The following is a 17,928-nucleotide window of genomic DNA, read 5'->3' on the forward strand; positions in this document are numbered from 1 at the left end:
AAAGCCTTATTGTCAGAGCTCTTTAATTTGCTGGAGACTTTGACAGCAAAGTTGGGCTTTTGTGGGCTTTTTAAATTCTTTTTTATTATTATTTTTGCAGAGAGCCCTATTTTGTGGTGCAGTGGCTCTTTGGAGAATTAGAGTTTTCCTTTAAAGAAAAAAAAGCTTAGAAACGTTGGTATGGTTGCTTAAAGGACAGCCTGGAAGCGCTGTGAACATGCCCTCCCACCTCCAGCCAGCAGTGTTGGTGGCTGGGATGGGAAACTGACTGCTAAGGGAGTGCCATGAGTTGGAGACCCAGCCTAGATTCTCCCATGGTCTAAAAGTACAGGTCCAAGAAATTAGCCAGGCTTTCTGAGCACCGAGTCATGAGTACTGGACAGGTTTGATACAAGGCTGCTGTGTGTGCCAGCAGAGTTCCCGTTAGCTTTTGTGCATTTTTTCCACCGTGGACCATGTCTGTTTTCCTCAGTGGAGATAAGCAGCAGATGTTTCCTTCTGCATAAGCTGCTCTGTGCTGGAGGAGTGGGCAACTTGGATTCCCAGCCTCCAGCCTTCTCACCCGCTTTCATCTCTTGAAGGCAAGGGGGTGTTGCGAGCTGAAACACATCCCAGGGTTTCCTTTGCTTCCTGCAGACAAAGGTATCTGCAACCCTCGAGCTTTCTGCTTCTGCGCGCAGCAGATACCGAGAGCAGCTGAGCTGAGAGAGCTGTCAGGGCCAGCAAGTCTCTCTTGCAGCTGCCAGCTTGCCTTTATTGTCCTTCACCAGCTGAATACTTCACTGAGTTAGAACACTTCTTGGATAGTCAAGCACAAAAGCAAACGGTGTGCATCTGGATCCAGCAGCCCTAGAGGTTTTGGGTGACACAGGCCATAGTGTGCAACACTTTAATGCTCCCGTGAAGGAGTGTGCAGTAGGAGATTAAGGATGAGGGTGTTTGAGCAGCTGATCGCTGTAAGGCTTAGGCAGGTGGCAGCGGTGAGACAGGCCCAAGTGAGGAACAGAGAATGCAAAGGAACAAAATGGATAAAGGCATCAGTTTTGCTAATAGCACAGTGAGCACACCCAGATGGTGGCCCATTTCTCAGCCAAGCTCTTGGTGCAAGGAACTGGGGGTTTGTTCCTCTTTAACACAAGCTAAAGGCTCAGAGAATGCCTGCTGTGATTAAAAAACAATTGTTTTGACGCTTAAAATGGCTATTGATGTATAGGGATCAGCCAGCTATAGGCATTAACTCCACTGCAGCTTTAAGCATCTGTTTACTTCAAACATAAACACAACCATAGCCTCCATTCTCTCAGGCATTTACATGCATCCTCCATGGAATGCTTTAGTCCCAAACCTGACAGCAGACTTGTGGTGGTGGGGCCTGCGCGCACATAGAGGAGCTCAGCTGGGGGAGCTGCAGCAGTGTGTGTGCAGAAGCTCGGTCTGAAGATCTATCTCCTTGTAGTTCATGAAGTCCCAGACCTCCCCACATCAAATCACAAGAACTGGAAAATCCACGTGGAAATTTTCTCTGTGTTTCAGTAATGAAATTAACTGAAAGACAAGAAGAGAGCATGAGCTGGCAAAGAGCATTAAAATGCAAAGTATGTAATTATAGACTCACAGTTGTAATGACTCCAATGGTTATCAGAGACAAGTTTAAAAGGAGAATAAGTTATTTCAGGCCATAAAGAATCAGTTATGGGTAATTAAGCTGCAATTATCATTACTATGCTGCTATGATAGGTTTTTTTAAAGCTAATTTTTCTCAAATGGAGTCATGCGGGTTAGGCATGCATTCACTCACTGTCTGCCATTCCAATAAAAGCATTTTCAAGATGTGCCAGTGGAGGAATCTCAGGTTTTTTGCTAATGAAAGCACCGGCTTCCCTTTATGAAGTGATTTGTTTCACATCACACGGTGTTCGGTGGCATCATTCAAACTAAGGCTCAGTGAAGTGCATTAACTCATGCTTACTGTCAAGTGTGTAGGCCAGAAGCCAGCTTCAGTTGGGTTCTTCACATGCTTAACATGGAGTAATCTGGTAAATTGGCAGTTCCAGTCTCTAACTGAGAGCAAGGACAACATGGCTGAGAGTGGCTAACCGTGTCCTTGGTTCAATCTACAGTGCTCAGGTAGCTGAACCTGGAAATCAGCCTGGGAAGAGTTTCAGTTTACAGCATTGCGACAAGCACTGATGGCCATTAGCCTTGAAAGGCCCCTTGGCAAGTAACAGCTGGCTCACAAGCAGCTGCCCTGGAGGCTGTTCTGAATGCTAGTTGTGCTACTGATGGAGCCAGAGACCTAGGGTGGCTGTATCTTACAAATGATGGGCCCAGAAGTCAGCAGGCCGACAGGTTTTAAGACGTCATCCATGATGTCAAAATCTTCATTGTAGGACTGTTGAATGACTGTAGCATTCATCTGTGTTTGTGTGCCGCCCTGCACAATATAACCAGGGGATACTGTGACACAGATCTGTAGGAAAAGGATTCATTAGCAGTGCTGAAAATTGAAAGACACTGGGGTTTCGTGTTCCAAAGATAAACCTAACACAGGCCCCTTTACTACTGCTCCATTTTTAATCGCTTTTCTAGACGTTTCCTGAAGTGTCATATTCAGCCTACAAAAGATGGCCCTCATCGGAGGGATAAGGATTCACAAACTCTTTTTCCTTGTTAATTAGTTTGGGAGCCTTATGTGTATCTCAATTGGCGTCATCCAAAGTGCTCGTTTTGTCATGCGATGTATCAGCTTAATGCAGTTTCCCAGTAGTAACGAACTACTCTGCATTCCTTTAAGGTGGGAGAGGGTTAACATTAGAAGCACCTTTTTGTTGTTTTTGTTTTTATTGTTCACATTTTTTTTATTAAAGATATTTTCACATTGTTTCCTACATCCACCGCCCCTAAATGCTGGGCTTTTTCAAAGCACTTCTCTCATGGTTTGGTTCACAAACTTCATCTTTGGAGGAAGCGTATTACATGAGGCTACATTTCTGCCTCTGAAGAGATGGGAATGGCTCCAAAACCCATGTGTGAAGCTGTAGCCAGCTGTGTGTGTTTTGAGTAGGTGCCTAGAAGTGATGTCTTCTGTTGGAACAACCAAGATTTGGATTTCTCCAGGTATGCTAAACACAAGGAGAGAACAAGACCTCTGCGTTCAGCCAGGCACATCTATGGCTCAGAGAGGGAGGAGAGCTTGTGATAGATGGATGGCTGTTAGAGGGGAGATAAGCTGGGTATTACCTAAGTGAAAACATGTTTCCAGTAGAACAAAGAGAGGTTTAGGCTGAAAAAGAGAAAAAAGAGCTGATTGTTCAGCTCAGTATCTTCAGTGGGTGCCTGATTTCTAGTGTCTGTTTCTCAAGCTTGTCAGTGGTAGGTGATTTATTAACAGCCTTTAAAAGTGTGTCTTCTGCCCTAAAGTAGCAGGCACGTACCATGGTCTTGTATTTGTAAAGGCAGCATGAAATCATTTTTATCCACACATCCCTCACGGCATCCCTCATTCCTGTTGCCCAAGGGCTTTCAGAGAGAGATTCATTGTGCCATTCATGACACAGACAAGAGCCTCCACGCTGCAGTGTGTGGGCATAAAGAACAGATCCCCTCTGCTCCTTATTGCACATGTGTACAAGGCTACAAATCACACAGCATTATTCAGCACTGCTGTTCACACTTTCACAGAGAATGCCTCACAGTTGCGTTTCTCAGCTGAGATCGATCCAAGATATTGCTCCCCTGAGCTCATTTTGCAGCTAAGATTCATTGCAGCAGAATTTTTCTTCCTAAAAGACCCGTCAGAATAGACAGTCTGGAGAGTGACTAGCAGATAAAGCATTCCCTTAGGCTTATTTCCCAATCAGAAATGCTGTCTGGAAATGAAATGTGCGAATCTGGATTCTGCAGAAACTCGAATGGAGCGTGAACTGGGAGAAACGTGTAAATCTCTGTTCCTCATTAAAGTCAACCCCATCCAAGGTACCTCAAAACGAGGAGAGTTGACTCAGGTAAGCTGTGAAGTTGTAGGCAATAAAGAGCAACCTTCTACCGGTGGGGGTAGGTGATGAGTCCTTCTGATGGGGCTGGCCAGGCATGGCACAACAACAACAGACCCTCCCTGTGAGAGGTGTTGGGCTGCTCAGGGTTGTAGTTGTCTCCGTACATGGGACTTCTGTGGTGGCCTGGGATGGAGGGAGGGCCTTGTCCTTGCAACTCAGTGCCCCAGGGAGCTCATTCTTGCTTGCAACTCAGCAGTGGAGAGTAGGAAGAGGAGACTGAGGTCATGACAACAGTCAAAGTGAAGTTGTTGACTTCTTTTTACCACCCTTCCATAAATAGGCTGCCCTTTTGGTTTCAGTTTTATGTCTAGTCACAGGGAGAGCACCATGCTCTCATTCCCGTTGCTGAAACAGCTGGCTACCGGGCCTTCCTGCCATTCCTCTGTGATAATAGTGCTGCCTGCAGGAGGATGTGATTTCCCAGTGGTCAGGAGACGTTTGCATGGCAAGACCAAGTGCACGAGAGCTCAAGATCCACTCTCAGTGCCCATGGGGAAGGGAGGAGAGATGCCGGGGACTGCACAACTGTGTGATACTGGGGTTACATTTCTGCACTGCAGTGTGTACCTATGCACTAATTCCGTTGCAAAGTGTCAAAGGAGATAGGACGGCACTCCAGCTTTTAAGCAAACAGGTTTGGGCTAAAGATGGAAATTTGTGTCAGTAATAGAAGATTCGCATGAAGGGATGAGGATGCGAAAGATGTTTTGAACAGGCCAAATCCAGCTATGGCTTCTAAATTTGCCATCTGTGGGCAAGAGGCACCTCCCGTACAGGCTGAGGGAGCTGGGCTTGTTCAGCCTGGACAAAAGAAGGCTGCAGGGTGACCTCATTGCAGCCTTTCAGTACCTAAAAGGAGTGTATAAACAGGAGGGGAGTAAATTCTTCGAAAGGGTAGATAGCAGCAAGACAGGGGGAAATGGTTTTAAGTTGAAGGAAGAAAGATTTAGGTTGGATGTCAGGGGGAAGTTCTTTACTAGGAGAGTGGTGAGGTGCTGAAACAGGCTGCCCAGAGAGGCTGTGGATGCCCCATCCCTGGAGGTGTTCAAGGCCAGGTTGGATGGGGCCCTGGGCAACCTGGTCTAGTATTAAATGAGGAGGTTGGTGGCCCTGCCTGTGGCAGTGGGGTTGGAGCTTCATGATCCTTAAGGTCCCTTCCAACCTGGGCCATTCTGTGATCCTGTGTGATATGTGTGATATATGAACGTGCTATAACTTCATGTACATGACTTGGTTTCCAGTTGGCTGTGGTAACTCTGAAGTTTGACTAACAAAGTTTTGTAACAATCCTTTTCACTACTTACTCTGAAAAGCATTGCCTTTGCTAATGTTTCTCAAACACTGAATGAGAAGGCCTCTGAGTTCCCTTTGGATTTGAAATAGGGTGGTGTTAAGCAAGGTCGTTTTGCAAGTTCTAATCTCACTCCAGCAAGCACTATTCTCATGAAGATGTGGCCATCAGAGAAGCACATTCATTTTCCTTCCAGTAAAATATGTGCTGAGCTGGTGGTATCCCTCAGCAAGGATGTTCTCACTGGCATGTAGGATGTGATCTTGTGGGAGTTTTATGCAATGGCAATAGAGTAAGGGATACTCGAAAATCTGGAGTGTGCAGAAGCACCAAATACTTTCTGGAGGTCATAATGGGTCAGAGGACCCATTAAATAAATCAAGTGTTCCTTTTCTGGCCAAATAGCAATGATGCTGTACATGCAAAGACTTATAACCATGAGGGGCACGTTCTACTTGCAGTATCTTTACCGCTCTGCAAGTTTCAATATTTTACATTATTTTTTATTACTTTTTTAAGTACCTACATTATGGTTGTCAACTTCAAGCCACAGACTAAACAGGATCACATTTCAGATTAAAAAAAAAGCCCAATTTGTTGCTGTTTCACAGCAGCAGTGTTCACGGTGGCCATGGAGACTTGGGAGATGTGGAAATGGTGCTTTTGCTGTCAGGGTATGTGGCATCTGTAGCACACAGTTAAGGGGAGGCTGTGAATCTCATCATGAAAAGTTTTAATGATGGCTGTGTTTATTTTTTAGATTCATACTTATCTTTTAACATTTAAGCCCGCTCTAAAAAGGCCTCTAAGGAAAACAAAATTTCATTTGCCCACAGTTAGTTTCCAGCACTCTCGCAGTGCTTGCGATTTCAGTTCTGGTTTTCCCTTGGTAGAGGGGCTTTTCCTGGAAGGACCATTGAGGCTTCTGCTGTGCTGCTACTTTTATTATTAGTTTAGGCAAGTACGTGGAAGCAGAGAGCAGGGAGCAGTCCATTTCTCATTAGAACAAACAGTGCATTTTGAATGCAGTCTTAATCCCTTAGATGAAATCTACTGGTATCCTTGTTATGTATCTGAGATCTTTAAAGCATGTGTATACCCAGGTAAGGCTGAAGGAAGCACTGGGGAAGGCTGTAGACATGCTTTACATTTCTCCTTTAGATTTTTCATAGAATCAATCATAGAGTTACAGAATGGCCTGGGTTGCAAAGGACCACAACGATCATCCAGTTTCAACCCCCCTGCTATGTGCAGGGTCACCAACCACCAGACCAGGCTGCCCAGAGCCACATCCAGCCTGGCCTTGAATGCCTCCAAGGATGGGGCATCCACAGCCTCTTTGGGCAACCTGTTCCAGTGATTTATATTTCTGTCCTCGCAGAAACGATACACATTTAAAAAACATAAGGCTTTTGTCTAGGTGGTATCACATAAATGTGTTCTGAACCCATTGTGATCTCTTTGTTGAGAGATTAAAACTCTCGCTTCACTGCATGTCAAAGATTCAGACTTCTTCATATGAGTATGATTTGAGCATGAGCTCAAACCGTTGTTGTAATGCATAGTGTCTAATTCTGATAAGGAAAACTGGCAAGCTCTTGATCTATTGGCTCACTATGTTGTTCAGAACATAATATAGCACCTGGGCTCTTGCTCTGGGAAGAGTGCTTGATACTTGTGTTTCTTCATGATGAAACAGAGGGCTTGTAATCTGTGTAGCTATCACTTACCAGAGGTCTCGCTGAACTACAGCGATCCAGTGTTCAATTCTCTGCTAATTCTCCGAGCCCCAGGCATAAGCAACAAGCATGCCTGTTATTTCTCAAGTACCGTATAAATGTGAGAGCGTGGTTTCATAAATTAATCTGAAAATAGACCAAATGTAAATGTCACAGAGATACACTGCACATCTTACATTGCTTTGCTTTTTATTGGTTTGTTTTTTATTATTATTGATTTTGTTTGTTTGTTTGTTTGTTTTTTAATTGCAAGAAAATTGCTATTCAGCTTTTACTATATTTAAAATAACACTTAAAAGCATGCAGTAAAATGAAAACACTGGCTTAAATAAACCTTGCATGGAAACCTAGGCTCTTCCTCATTGACAGAATAGGTCTGAACTGCTTAAGCTGCGTGACAACTGGACTTGAGAAACTTTCACCTTGTTTGTTCAAGAGTTGCCCCACTGACTGGTGCTGAGACTTGTCTTTCTGGAGCAGCAAGGGGTTTAGATTTTGTTCCCAGATTTGAGGTTGTTTAGGCTCAACGGATCCATTTGGGTTGTCTCCATTTAGCCTTTTTGCCTAATGGTGAGTATGTGGATAGGTGAATGGACTATTTTTCTGCATTCAGCCTGTGCTCATGCGTTGAAACTCAAACTAAGTGGACTCAGACTTTGTTACTTGATCACTGTTGGGCATTATTTTTAAAAAGAGATGTATTTAAAGAAAGCGCGGTATCCTTGAAGTGCACAGTGTGTAATGCGAAGAAAGAGAGAACAAGGATCTAAAAAAGGAGCTAGTCAAGTCAGCAGTGTAAGCGGCATTATGCGCAGGCTGATGGGTGCCAGCTGTCTTTCTGGTAGAAACCAAGATATACTGCATGAACTGGGGATGAGAAGCTCCTTTAACTGCTAACTGAGAATAAAAAAGAAGATCTGTAAGGAAGCCTCATGAAGCCTATATGTTTTTGTTTTTTTCTCTTAAATAATCAGGACGACATTTGATTTAAGGTGTATGTGTTGTTGCTTTTTTAATTAAGAAGAATGTTATTAATTGAATAATAATTCAAATGGAAAATCATTTCCAGCTGTAAGCTGCCACTTTCTAGGGCTGATGGAAAGCCTCTGGATACATGATAAAATGAATATTTATTGTGTATCACAGATGGAGAAGGGAGTTGTTATTTTTGGAGCCGGACAAAACCAATGCACGGTTTATTTTTGTTGAAATTTGGATTACATCTTTCAAGAGAAGATAACTGGCAGTGGATCAAAGAAAAGCTCAAGACCAGCCATTAGAGTCTGTTAGTTTTGTATCACACATTCAGACTTGATAAAGCGGAGAGATGACAAAATATATATATATATAAATTAAGAAAAGGGCTGAAAGGAGAGGTAAGTTCAATATTGAAATGACTCTGTGTGACTGCCTCTGCAGCTTCTTTCCTTGCTGTACTGAAGTCCATAATGCAGTTACGTTTGCACTGGTGAGATGCTTGTGGACATCCACTCAATATTCTTAACCTTAGCAGACGGAGTCATTAGAGAACAAGTAATTCCTTCAACTCCAGCTGCTGGAAAGAAATGTTACACAGAAAACTCAAACAGTAATTGTATCAAACATTATAATGTTTGACTGCAGAATATCGTGATAACCAAGATCATCAAAAAGAAGCAGTTCCAAAATCCACCAAATTTGGAAGCATCCTACAGTACGGAATGAGTTCCTTGTCATATTTGCTAGGGGAAAAAGGTATGCAGGTAGTGCTAGTCATAAGAAGATGTCGTGCAGGATGTAATAATTCAGTAGTTTGAGCCAAGATTTCCAAACTCCCTTATCCTAGAGAGTGAAGAAAAAAATGAGCCTGTACGTCAACAGGACACTTTAAACTTTAAGACATGAGTCATTATAATGGCCATTTGGCCTGGTGTCTTTTAGGACATATTTACAGAATGAAATTCTCATCGTTTGCAGGTGCTTTCATGTCATCTCATTCTTCAGTGTTTTTCACTCAAACTGGTTGAAAATGGAACCTTGCCAACAGGGAGAGCTTCTCACTGCCAACTGAGCAGCAAACTGATCAGTCAGATTCGTAAAGAGGAAGCGAGTTCAAGTCTCTCAGTGTGTGGCAATTCTTACGGAACAAGGCAGGCTATACGCAATCTGGGACAGCCCCCTGGCAGGCAGATCAATGAACAGTTGCACAGAGATGTTGCGTAAGTAAACACAGTCACGGGGTCTGATTTCGCAAGCATTTCTTCCTATTGCTTGAGCAGTAATAGGATACTTTTGTTCAGTATACTCCATGCACATTACTTTGCACACCTAGAAAACCTGAGACCTATAGCTTTACGACCCAGAATGAATAGCATCATGTTTTGCTCAAAATGGATGCTAGGGCTGAATTATTTTCAAACACGAGGTTAACTTTACGTGCACATCTGCATTTTCAGCTGCAAATTTGTGCTGCAGCTCCATATGGTTGTATGAGTAGAGCACGTACAGTACATTCTGTTCTGCAATCTTTGTCCATAGGTTTCATTTCACGATATACACCTCACATGAATGTTCATTGCTGGTAAATGCTGTGAGTTCTGGTCAAGTGTTTCATGATGCATTGCTCCAGAACTGTCCAGGATACTTTCAGGAAACATCCTGACCTACTGCACAGAGCCCTGAGAAGCACAGGTCATCTTGAGCCCTGCAACTCCATTGCTCCTGGTCTTTTAAAAATTCTGCCTTGTTGCATGTAGAAAGCCTTGATGTACTTTGTGGTCTTTGCAGCCAGGCAAACAAAGAGAGAGAACTAGAGAGCAGCTGAATCTGAAGGTAATGGGAAAGTTGTAAGCAATCACTTCACAAGTCCTACTTCTGGAGAAGGACCAACCAGAAGAAAGTCCAGGAAGCACGCTTGGGGGGCAGTGCCAAGGGCCAGACAGATGGAGTGGCAGGGAGAGACTCCCATTACATCAAATGCTTCTTGGCTGTAGGAGCACCTTGCTGCAATGGCCTGCCAGCGTAAGGACCCCTGCATATAGTCTTTGCTCTTGGCAGGCTTACTGTCCATTGTTTGCTATTCTACTTGGCAGATGATGATGATATAAGACAAGGGGATGTACAATGCCATGATAAAATGACTGCACCCAGTATTAAGAGGTAAATGGGAAGTTGTTAATGACTTGGCATGTCTGGAAATCTGGGCCTGGACAGTGCTGGGTTTGAAAAGTAGGAATAGGACTAAGGGCACAAGGATGTGTGGCTGTGGCCATCCTATCTCCAGAGAGGCATAAAATTACAAAGTGTGCACAAATAGGCAGTAGAAATGACAGAGGATCTGATGAATCTCTCCATGGCAAAGTTAAATACTTGATAGCACAGGGAAGAGTTGGCAGCTGGAAGGCATGATTAGGGATGAAAGCCTGGGGTAGTACAGAGAGGTGAACAGGTGGTTGCTAATCCTAACAGCATCTAAGGGCATCCCCTGAAATTATCAGAGAGTAAGCTTAACATGCAAAGAAAATAGTAATATCCTTCCAACAGGAGATGTGAAACCCATTGCCACAGGGTGTGGTAAGAGGTTGGATATATTCTTGGATTCAGTAAATTCATGAAATCAGATGGTATTGAGATCAGCCCTTTTTTGAAACTCTGAAAGACATAAATTGCTCGTTGCCACAAGATACAAGGGTGAAGGTCACACTAGACCTGCTGTGTTCTTATGTCTTAACCTTCTACTACACGTTACTGACAAGATCAGATTGTGGTTCACATGGAATTCCAGTATGAACAATGACTGACTATGTATTTCTACGGTTTCAGACTCCCCAGCTGGCATGGATATTTCTCTGTGATGTTTCAAGTCCTACTCTGTGGCTATTGGATGGTCTGTGAAGAGTAATAATCATCTTAGAAGATCTGGAGCTGTCTCCCAACACCTCATTTTTTAATGAGCTTTTCTCCATACTTGTTTGTGTAAGTCTTCTGTCTGGAAGGTCTCGAATGCCTTTTACAGACAAAAGAGTTAATTATTTACTTCTTAAACATTCACACAATAAAACAGAAAGTCTACACAGAAAGGTGAGAGCTAAGAAGGGCAGCAGGCTGAGACACAGACAACAACCTTCATTAGAGGCACAGCAGATCTTGGCTTAGGGTGCAGATGAACACACATCTGCTTTGCTTCAGGGACACTGTCCCCTGTCTATGAAAATCTGTTTCTTAAATGGGCTTGATAGGGGTCATCAAATACTACAGAGTTTGCAAACACTGGCTGCTGTTTGATTGTCAAATAGTTTGGAATTTCCCTAAACATTTGCTAGTTCACAATAAACAGTTTTGGTCAGACTTGTCCAAAGTCCCCTGCTATGCTTAGCCATAATCCTTTAGCAGCTCTACCTTGCAAGGCACAGTACAAAAAGACAGCAACCCTGAACAGAAACCCTGCAGGACTTTGGTTTTCACTCCTCTTTTGAGGACTACTAGGACTACTAGGAATGCAACTCTTTCCTCACAGCAGGTGGCAGTCTCTATAGTTCTCCACAGGCAGATACATATGTTTCTCTAAGTATTTTTTCTCTCACATTCTTCTGGTCTATGTGTAGAGAGAAGGAGAGATTCTTAACCTAAAAATTACCGTTGCGGTGCCAAGGAGGATGTGCTTTCTTATAATAACTCTTTCAGGATTTCTCTTGAATCTTTTATCCTCTGTGACAATACGTAATCACAGCTCTCTCAGAGGCAATTTCATAAACACGTTGTGAAGCAAGTGGCAGCTCCCAACTATGGAGAGAAGCAAGATATCTTGTTCCATGAGTGCTGTGCCCTTGCAGTTCATAACTGCTTGCTGCAACTTTCAGAGAGCCCACCATGATCAAAGTTTCTGAACAGAGCTGCCACACCATTATGGCGTTACAAGGTTAAATTCAGTTCCCCATTTTGGTTTTGTTTCCGTGACTATGGTATCAAGCCTAGATCTGTATCAATTATTCATACAGTCTGCCGGAAACCACTCTCCCTGGAAAGAGTGTTCATGAGAACTTGTACGTTAATCAAAATGTTGACTTGTGAAGGTCCTGGCATTTGCCAGCTTTCCGTGAAGACAGAAATGATGGTTCAATGTTTCTGAGAAGGTCAGGTTAGATGAGCTGTCCTTAAAGAAAATGCAGGGTCTGCTGGGTACTGGTGAAGTAACTGCCCCTGGTATATCAGCTCCTGGAAGTGACAGCCAGAAGGACAAACTGGGTCTCCATTTTAGAATGAGAGAATAATCAGTGTTGGAAAAGACCTCCAAGATCAGACCTGGGAAGCTCTGAATCCAGGGATGTCTTGGAGGAAAAACAAACAACAATAACACAAGACACAACTCTAAGTCACTTTCCTGCAGTCTTTCTTTAAAGTTATCCGTATTTTCCTGTGAATGGCAGCTCTCATGTTGAACTTTCTCTCCTTTAAATTACCCAACCCCGAGTGAACACTTGCAACTTGAAATTAAGGAAAATTTGCATAGGAAAGCCATGTTTTGTTGCTGAAAGCCCCATGTTTTTCTTTTCAACACAAAGTCAAGAACAATGAAACAGGTTTCAGTTAATAACAGTAAATACGCTCTTGATTTTCCATCATGTGTAAAATCCTCACACAGTCTTTAAAAAGCAGTTGCTGAAATGAAGGGTTTGCTTTTCATTGGGGACAGAACATCATGAGTTGGAGAAGGCCTTAACACAGTGCATGTTGAGTATGAACCATTGTAAGATTAATTTTCCTGCCCCTTGTGTGTTTGTGTTCCTCTTATGTGGTCAGCTGTCATGAACACAACAGAATCCTCCACACTCTGCTCATGATAACTGTTTTATTAAAACAAATGTTGTAATGAATTAATGGTACCAATTCTTGTTTTATCTGGTGCTTCACGTGTAAGTGCACCTACTGAGCAGATGAAAATCTGCAAGCAAATGTGATCTTGTAGCACTGGTCAGAGCTGCTCTTACATTTCATCTTCAAGAGTAAAATGGTGATGTTGGGATTTGCTCTTTTTCTTCTGAATTGACCTGATTGCTCCTACGTCTTATTGTCAAGCATGCTGAATTCTTTCTCCCCTTGAGAAAAATCTGTTTATATTGCTTATATTTATTTGTAACCCTTCCTCCATATTACTCATCCAGAACAAATCTACCATCTTCTCTCTCCATTTACTCAAGCTACTCTTGCAGCCAGTCAGAAGTGTTGACCATCGTGTCATTAAGCTCAGGACAAGTAACAAGCAAGAATAAAAGACACCGCTGATACTCTGGTGCATCCATATCACTCTGGTGTCTCCATATCACCTGCATTTCCATATGTTTCTCACTATGACACCCCACTCAAGTCCCACACAATTTCTGTGAATGATTTTCACGTCTTGGTAGTGAAGTAGGATATAAGTGCCTTGGGTAACTGTATCCACTGTAAGAATTTCATGCTCCTGCTTCTTAAAGAAAGTTACTGAACAATGCTATAAAAGGGATATTAAAACTAAGACAAATGAGAAAATTACTGTCTGCGTCAAATAAATATCTTCATCTTTTGGATGAAACAAAGATTTCATTCAGGGACATCTGAAAAACAATGCATGGTCAGTGTTGCCCTCCCAGTGCATCTATAGCACAAGCTCAGTTCTTCAACATTCATAGGACAGGTATTGTTTGTCACCGTTTCTCAGAGCTAAGAAATGACTTTTACCAATTGAATTTAAGTTCAGCTGATGATAAAGCTGATTGTGAACAAAAATTCTGTTTTTTGTTTTGCTCAGCTTCTGAAATTCTCTGTTTTCTGGATTGACCACTTAAACCATCCATGGTAACAGATTTAAAAATCTTACATTATTCCTATTGTTCTGGCTCACATACCTCACGCTCCTTGTGTGGACACAGTTCCTTCCCTGTCTGCTGTTGCCATGGGCTTTTCATAATCTCTGTTGTGGTTTTAAATTCCCATATACGCTTCACATGCAAGCCCAGGGAGCACACTGTGTTGCATCATATATCAAAAAACGGTTCATGATGGCAAGCACCACTACAGTTCTGGGAGAAGAGGGAAATAAAGTTACTCAGCAATCTCAGGTTTGCTTTGCTGTCTTTCAACACGTGTCCCCTTCTGACTGAACGTCTGTGGTCTGAGAAGATGCCACAGAGGTGGGAAGCGTCTGTTTGCTGTTTTCCTTGATGTCGTTTGCTCCACTAGTCATCTCCAGTGCAATGATTGACCATGCTTTTGTTCAGCTGTGCTTAAAGCCTTGCACAAAGGCATGGTAGATTATATGTGCTGCTGGCTTACTCCAACCAAGCAGGGGGGTGACTGGTAGCTAAATGAACTGCTTGAGCTGAGTTGCTGCTTGTGGTCCACCTGTCTTGTCAACCATCATCTGCAGAAATGCAGGTTACTCTCTACAACAATCTGAAAGGAGGTTGTGGCAAGGTGGAGGTTGGCCTGTTCTCCCAGATATCAGTAATAGAATGAGGGGTAACAGCCTTAAGTTGTGATAGGGAGGTTTGGTTGGATATTAGGAAAAAGTTCTTCTCCAAAAGTGTGGTGCTGCAGTGGCACAGGCTGTCCAGGGAGGTGGTGCAGTCACCATCACTGGAGGTGTTTGAGAAGAGAGTAGATGTGGCACTGAGGGATGTGGCCTAGAGTGTTCAGAGGCATGGGTTGACTGTTGGACTGGATGATATTACTGGACTTTCCAACATTAATTATTCTGTGATTCTCTGAAAAAAGTACATGTGCTTCTGTCCTTGCATTTCAGCAGTGACCTGACTGACTTGACTCGCAGCAAACAATCTGCACTGGTGAAGCTGCTCTTTGACACACCATGGACACAGTTCAGCATGCCCATACGTATTTTGATCCATAGGTAATGAAAAGAAAATATGAGACTTCTTTCGATCTTCATTGTAATTTCAGAGAGACATTCAGATACAGTGATGGTGAGACTACCACTACTCAACAACTTGGATTACCTCTTCTATTTCAGTGCACAGAGACAGAGACTCTTTACCTCTTCAGGTTTCAGGACTCTGCTTTTCAACAATCCCCCTTCACTCCTTGCCCACATTGCATCATATGCTACATAGAGAGTGCTCAAGGAAGGTTTTCTCCCTGAAATCCAAAGCCAGCAAACCCCACTTTTTAAACAATCTTTCCTTTATTCTATCATTCTCACTCTATGACTGTGTGTCTGTACAAATGATGTGACCAGGCCAGCAGCCTATGTACAGCACCACTGGGCAGAAGACCTCTCCATTTCCCAGAAGGAAACCACAAACCCAGGTATGATGTGTGCAGTGATAAGGATGTCCAGCACAGGGAAAGCCTCAGCCAGCCCTCCTGTGTTAGCTCGGACTCTGTTTGGGCTGAGGGCAGAGGAGGCACTGGAGAGGATAAACACAGCCTTCTGTTGTTTGAAGTCCTTCTGGCTTATTGCTGCTGGCTCTGGACCTTTCCAGCCCCTTAATCCCTTGTTGCTTGTTAAATTCTACAGTGAGGGTCTCCTCCTTCCCTTTCTCCCTTCTCCTTCCAACTCTTGCAGTGTAATCCATCTTCCCAGGCTGCCAGGTTGCATTTGCAGTGAAAGAAGCTGTTGAAAACTCAGGAGCCATGGGACAGCAGGGAGGCAGCCTGCAACCAAGCTGTCACTGCTCTTGCAAAACAAGCACCCCTCCCCAACAGAGTGTATGTTTCTTGGCCTGTGTCTTCCAGTTTCTCTCATGTAACATTTAAGATCAGTGTATGAAAGCACTTATTTCTCTGGAAAAGCTGGCAAATTTTTGTATTCTTGGCACCTGATGCAAACCAGGCTAGTCCCTCTGCTCAGTCTTTCTGTCCCATCTATTCGGTGTTTCTCAGAGTTGGACAACTTTTCTTCTATTTCCATTTCAATGCTCCCCAAGAGCCCATCTGGGAACTATGCACAAGGACATTATAAATTATTAAAACCAGGTTTGCTCGTATCAGTAAGACCAAGAACATGTGTTGGTGCAATAGCTGTGGTTTATTTTGTGCCGTCTTGCCAGTCAGCTTTCAGCATGTAATATTTCTTAATACCTCACCACCTTATTCTCATGTGAACCAGAGCAATTTACTCCTATTTTTAATCATGTAGAGCTGACTCAGCCAAGCTGGGTAACAGGAATAAATAACAATATCCATGTGAGTGCAATTCCTGGATGCCAAATAGCATCAGCCACAAAAGCACTTGGACAAGTTCCTCTATCAAAGACAGCAGGACTTGGGAGTCAATAGAAAAACCTGGTGCCTTTAGCTTTCCTTAACACAGATAGTCTTATTGCTGCTCTATGATGCCTGAATTTTCATGAACTACAGATAATGATCAGGTGTGTCTTGCCTGTGGAAGTCTTTTGAAACATGGGTTGGAAGAAACTGCTAGAATGTTAAATATTGTTTGAGATTTTGGTTAATTTACTATGGAGAAAAATCCACCCAAATGCCACAAGGCAGCTGCACGCTGTGGGAAATGGTTATCTGGTGAGATGAGCAAGGAGTGAGACATATGGGGAATAGCCTGGTCTTTGAGTCAGGAATTTCACAGCTATGCTCCATCATCTCAAGCAGTATAAATGAATCATCTGCAGAGCAGAACCACAGAATGACACCAGCTTCCCTAAGTGTCTCTCTCTATATATCTGCTACACTTGCATGTTTCTGTTTATAAATAATAATTGACCACAAAGTGAGATAGTCTTCTCAGCAGACAGGTCCTAAAAAAATGCTTATCGTATCTTTCAGCTTCTTTGCTAAACCGCTTTAAACTAGATTTTTGTAGTTCCAGATGGAACATTCTGACTTAAAGTCCTGATTGTGGATGTGCGTGATCACAGATTTTCTGAGAAAAAGAACAGCTAAGATTTTTTCTAAAGGACGTTGATTGAAACTATTTATCCTTGTTAAAACTGAATCCTTGAATCTGAGGACATCATGTTACCTAAGAACTGCACTTCTACTCTGTAGATATTTAGTTTTGGTCTAGTTTTCAGAAGCAGGACAACATAAGTTATTGCACTAGAAATGTACTTTGAATCTTGTAGCCCACTTCATCTTTATTTTCCAAGGCACTGCGTATTCAAATCACCTGGATTTGTACATGTATGAGTACATGTACATGGCATGTACAGATTGGAGACCCAATTTTTTGCCTTGTGGAGGGAAAGTATCATATCATAGTATCATAGTATCATAGTATCATAGTATCATAGTATCGTGCGAGTTGGAAGGGACCTTAGAGATCATCGAGTCCAACTCCCAGGTTTCGAGCCCCCTGTGTAGCGAAGAGGCACTTCTACCCCCTGCTCCACAGGGGGGATTCGAACCCAGGCCCTTCGGTGCCGCAAGCAGCACTTTATACCACTGCGCCACCGGGGGCACAGTCAGGTAGATCAGGTAGATATGGAAACTGTCAGACCATTGGTTCAATATAGGAACTACAAGACCATCCCAGATTGAAATATGAAGCTTCGTCTTTCTTTTTCCTGTTGTTTACTTCCTGAAATTACAGTAATGTTGTGGATACTGCCTGAAGAAAAGAAAATGTGCAACCCAAATTTATGACATATCTCCTAAGCATGTTGATAGATGCCATCAGCTGTGTAGTACTTCTCCTTGTAGAATATGGCAGTATGATCTCAAGTGGTTATTTTATTTTCATTTTTGAGTCATTATTTGGTTAGTGAGAGCATGAGGAAGCCTTAAATGTCAAGCTAAGATCCCAGTGCTCCGGACCAGGGCTGCTCAGCTGAGGTTTGTCTGAGGTCTGTGGGCAGGGATCTGTGTGCCAGCTCTAGCTCTGGAAGGTCAGCCAGACACCACACACTGC

Source organism: Excalfactoria chinensis, chromosome 1, assembly GCF_039878825.1.
Source record: "Excalfactoria chinensis isolate bCotChi1 chromosome 1, bCotChi1.hap2, whole genome shotgun sequence".
NCBI classification, from domain to species: Eukaryota; Metazoa; Chordata; class Aves; order Galliformes; family Phasianidae; genus Excalfactoria; species Excalfactoria chinensis.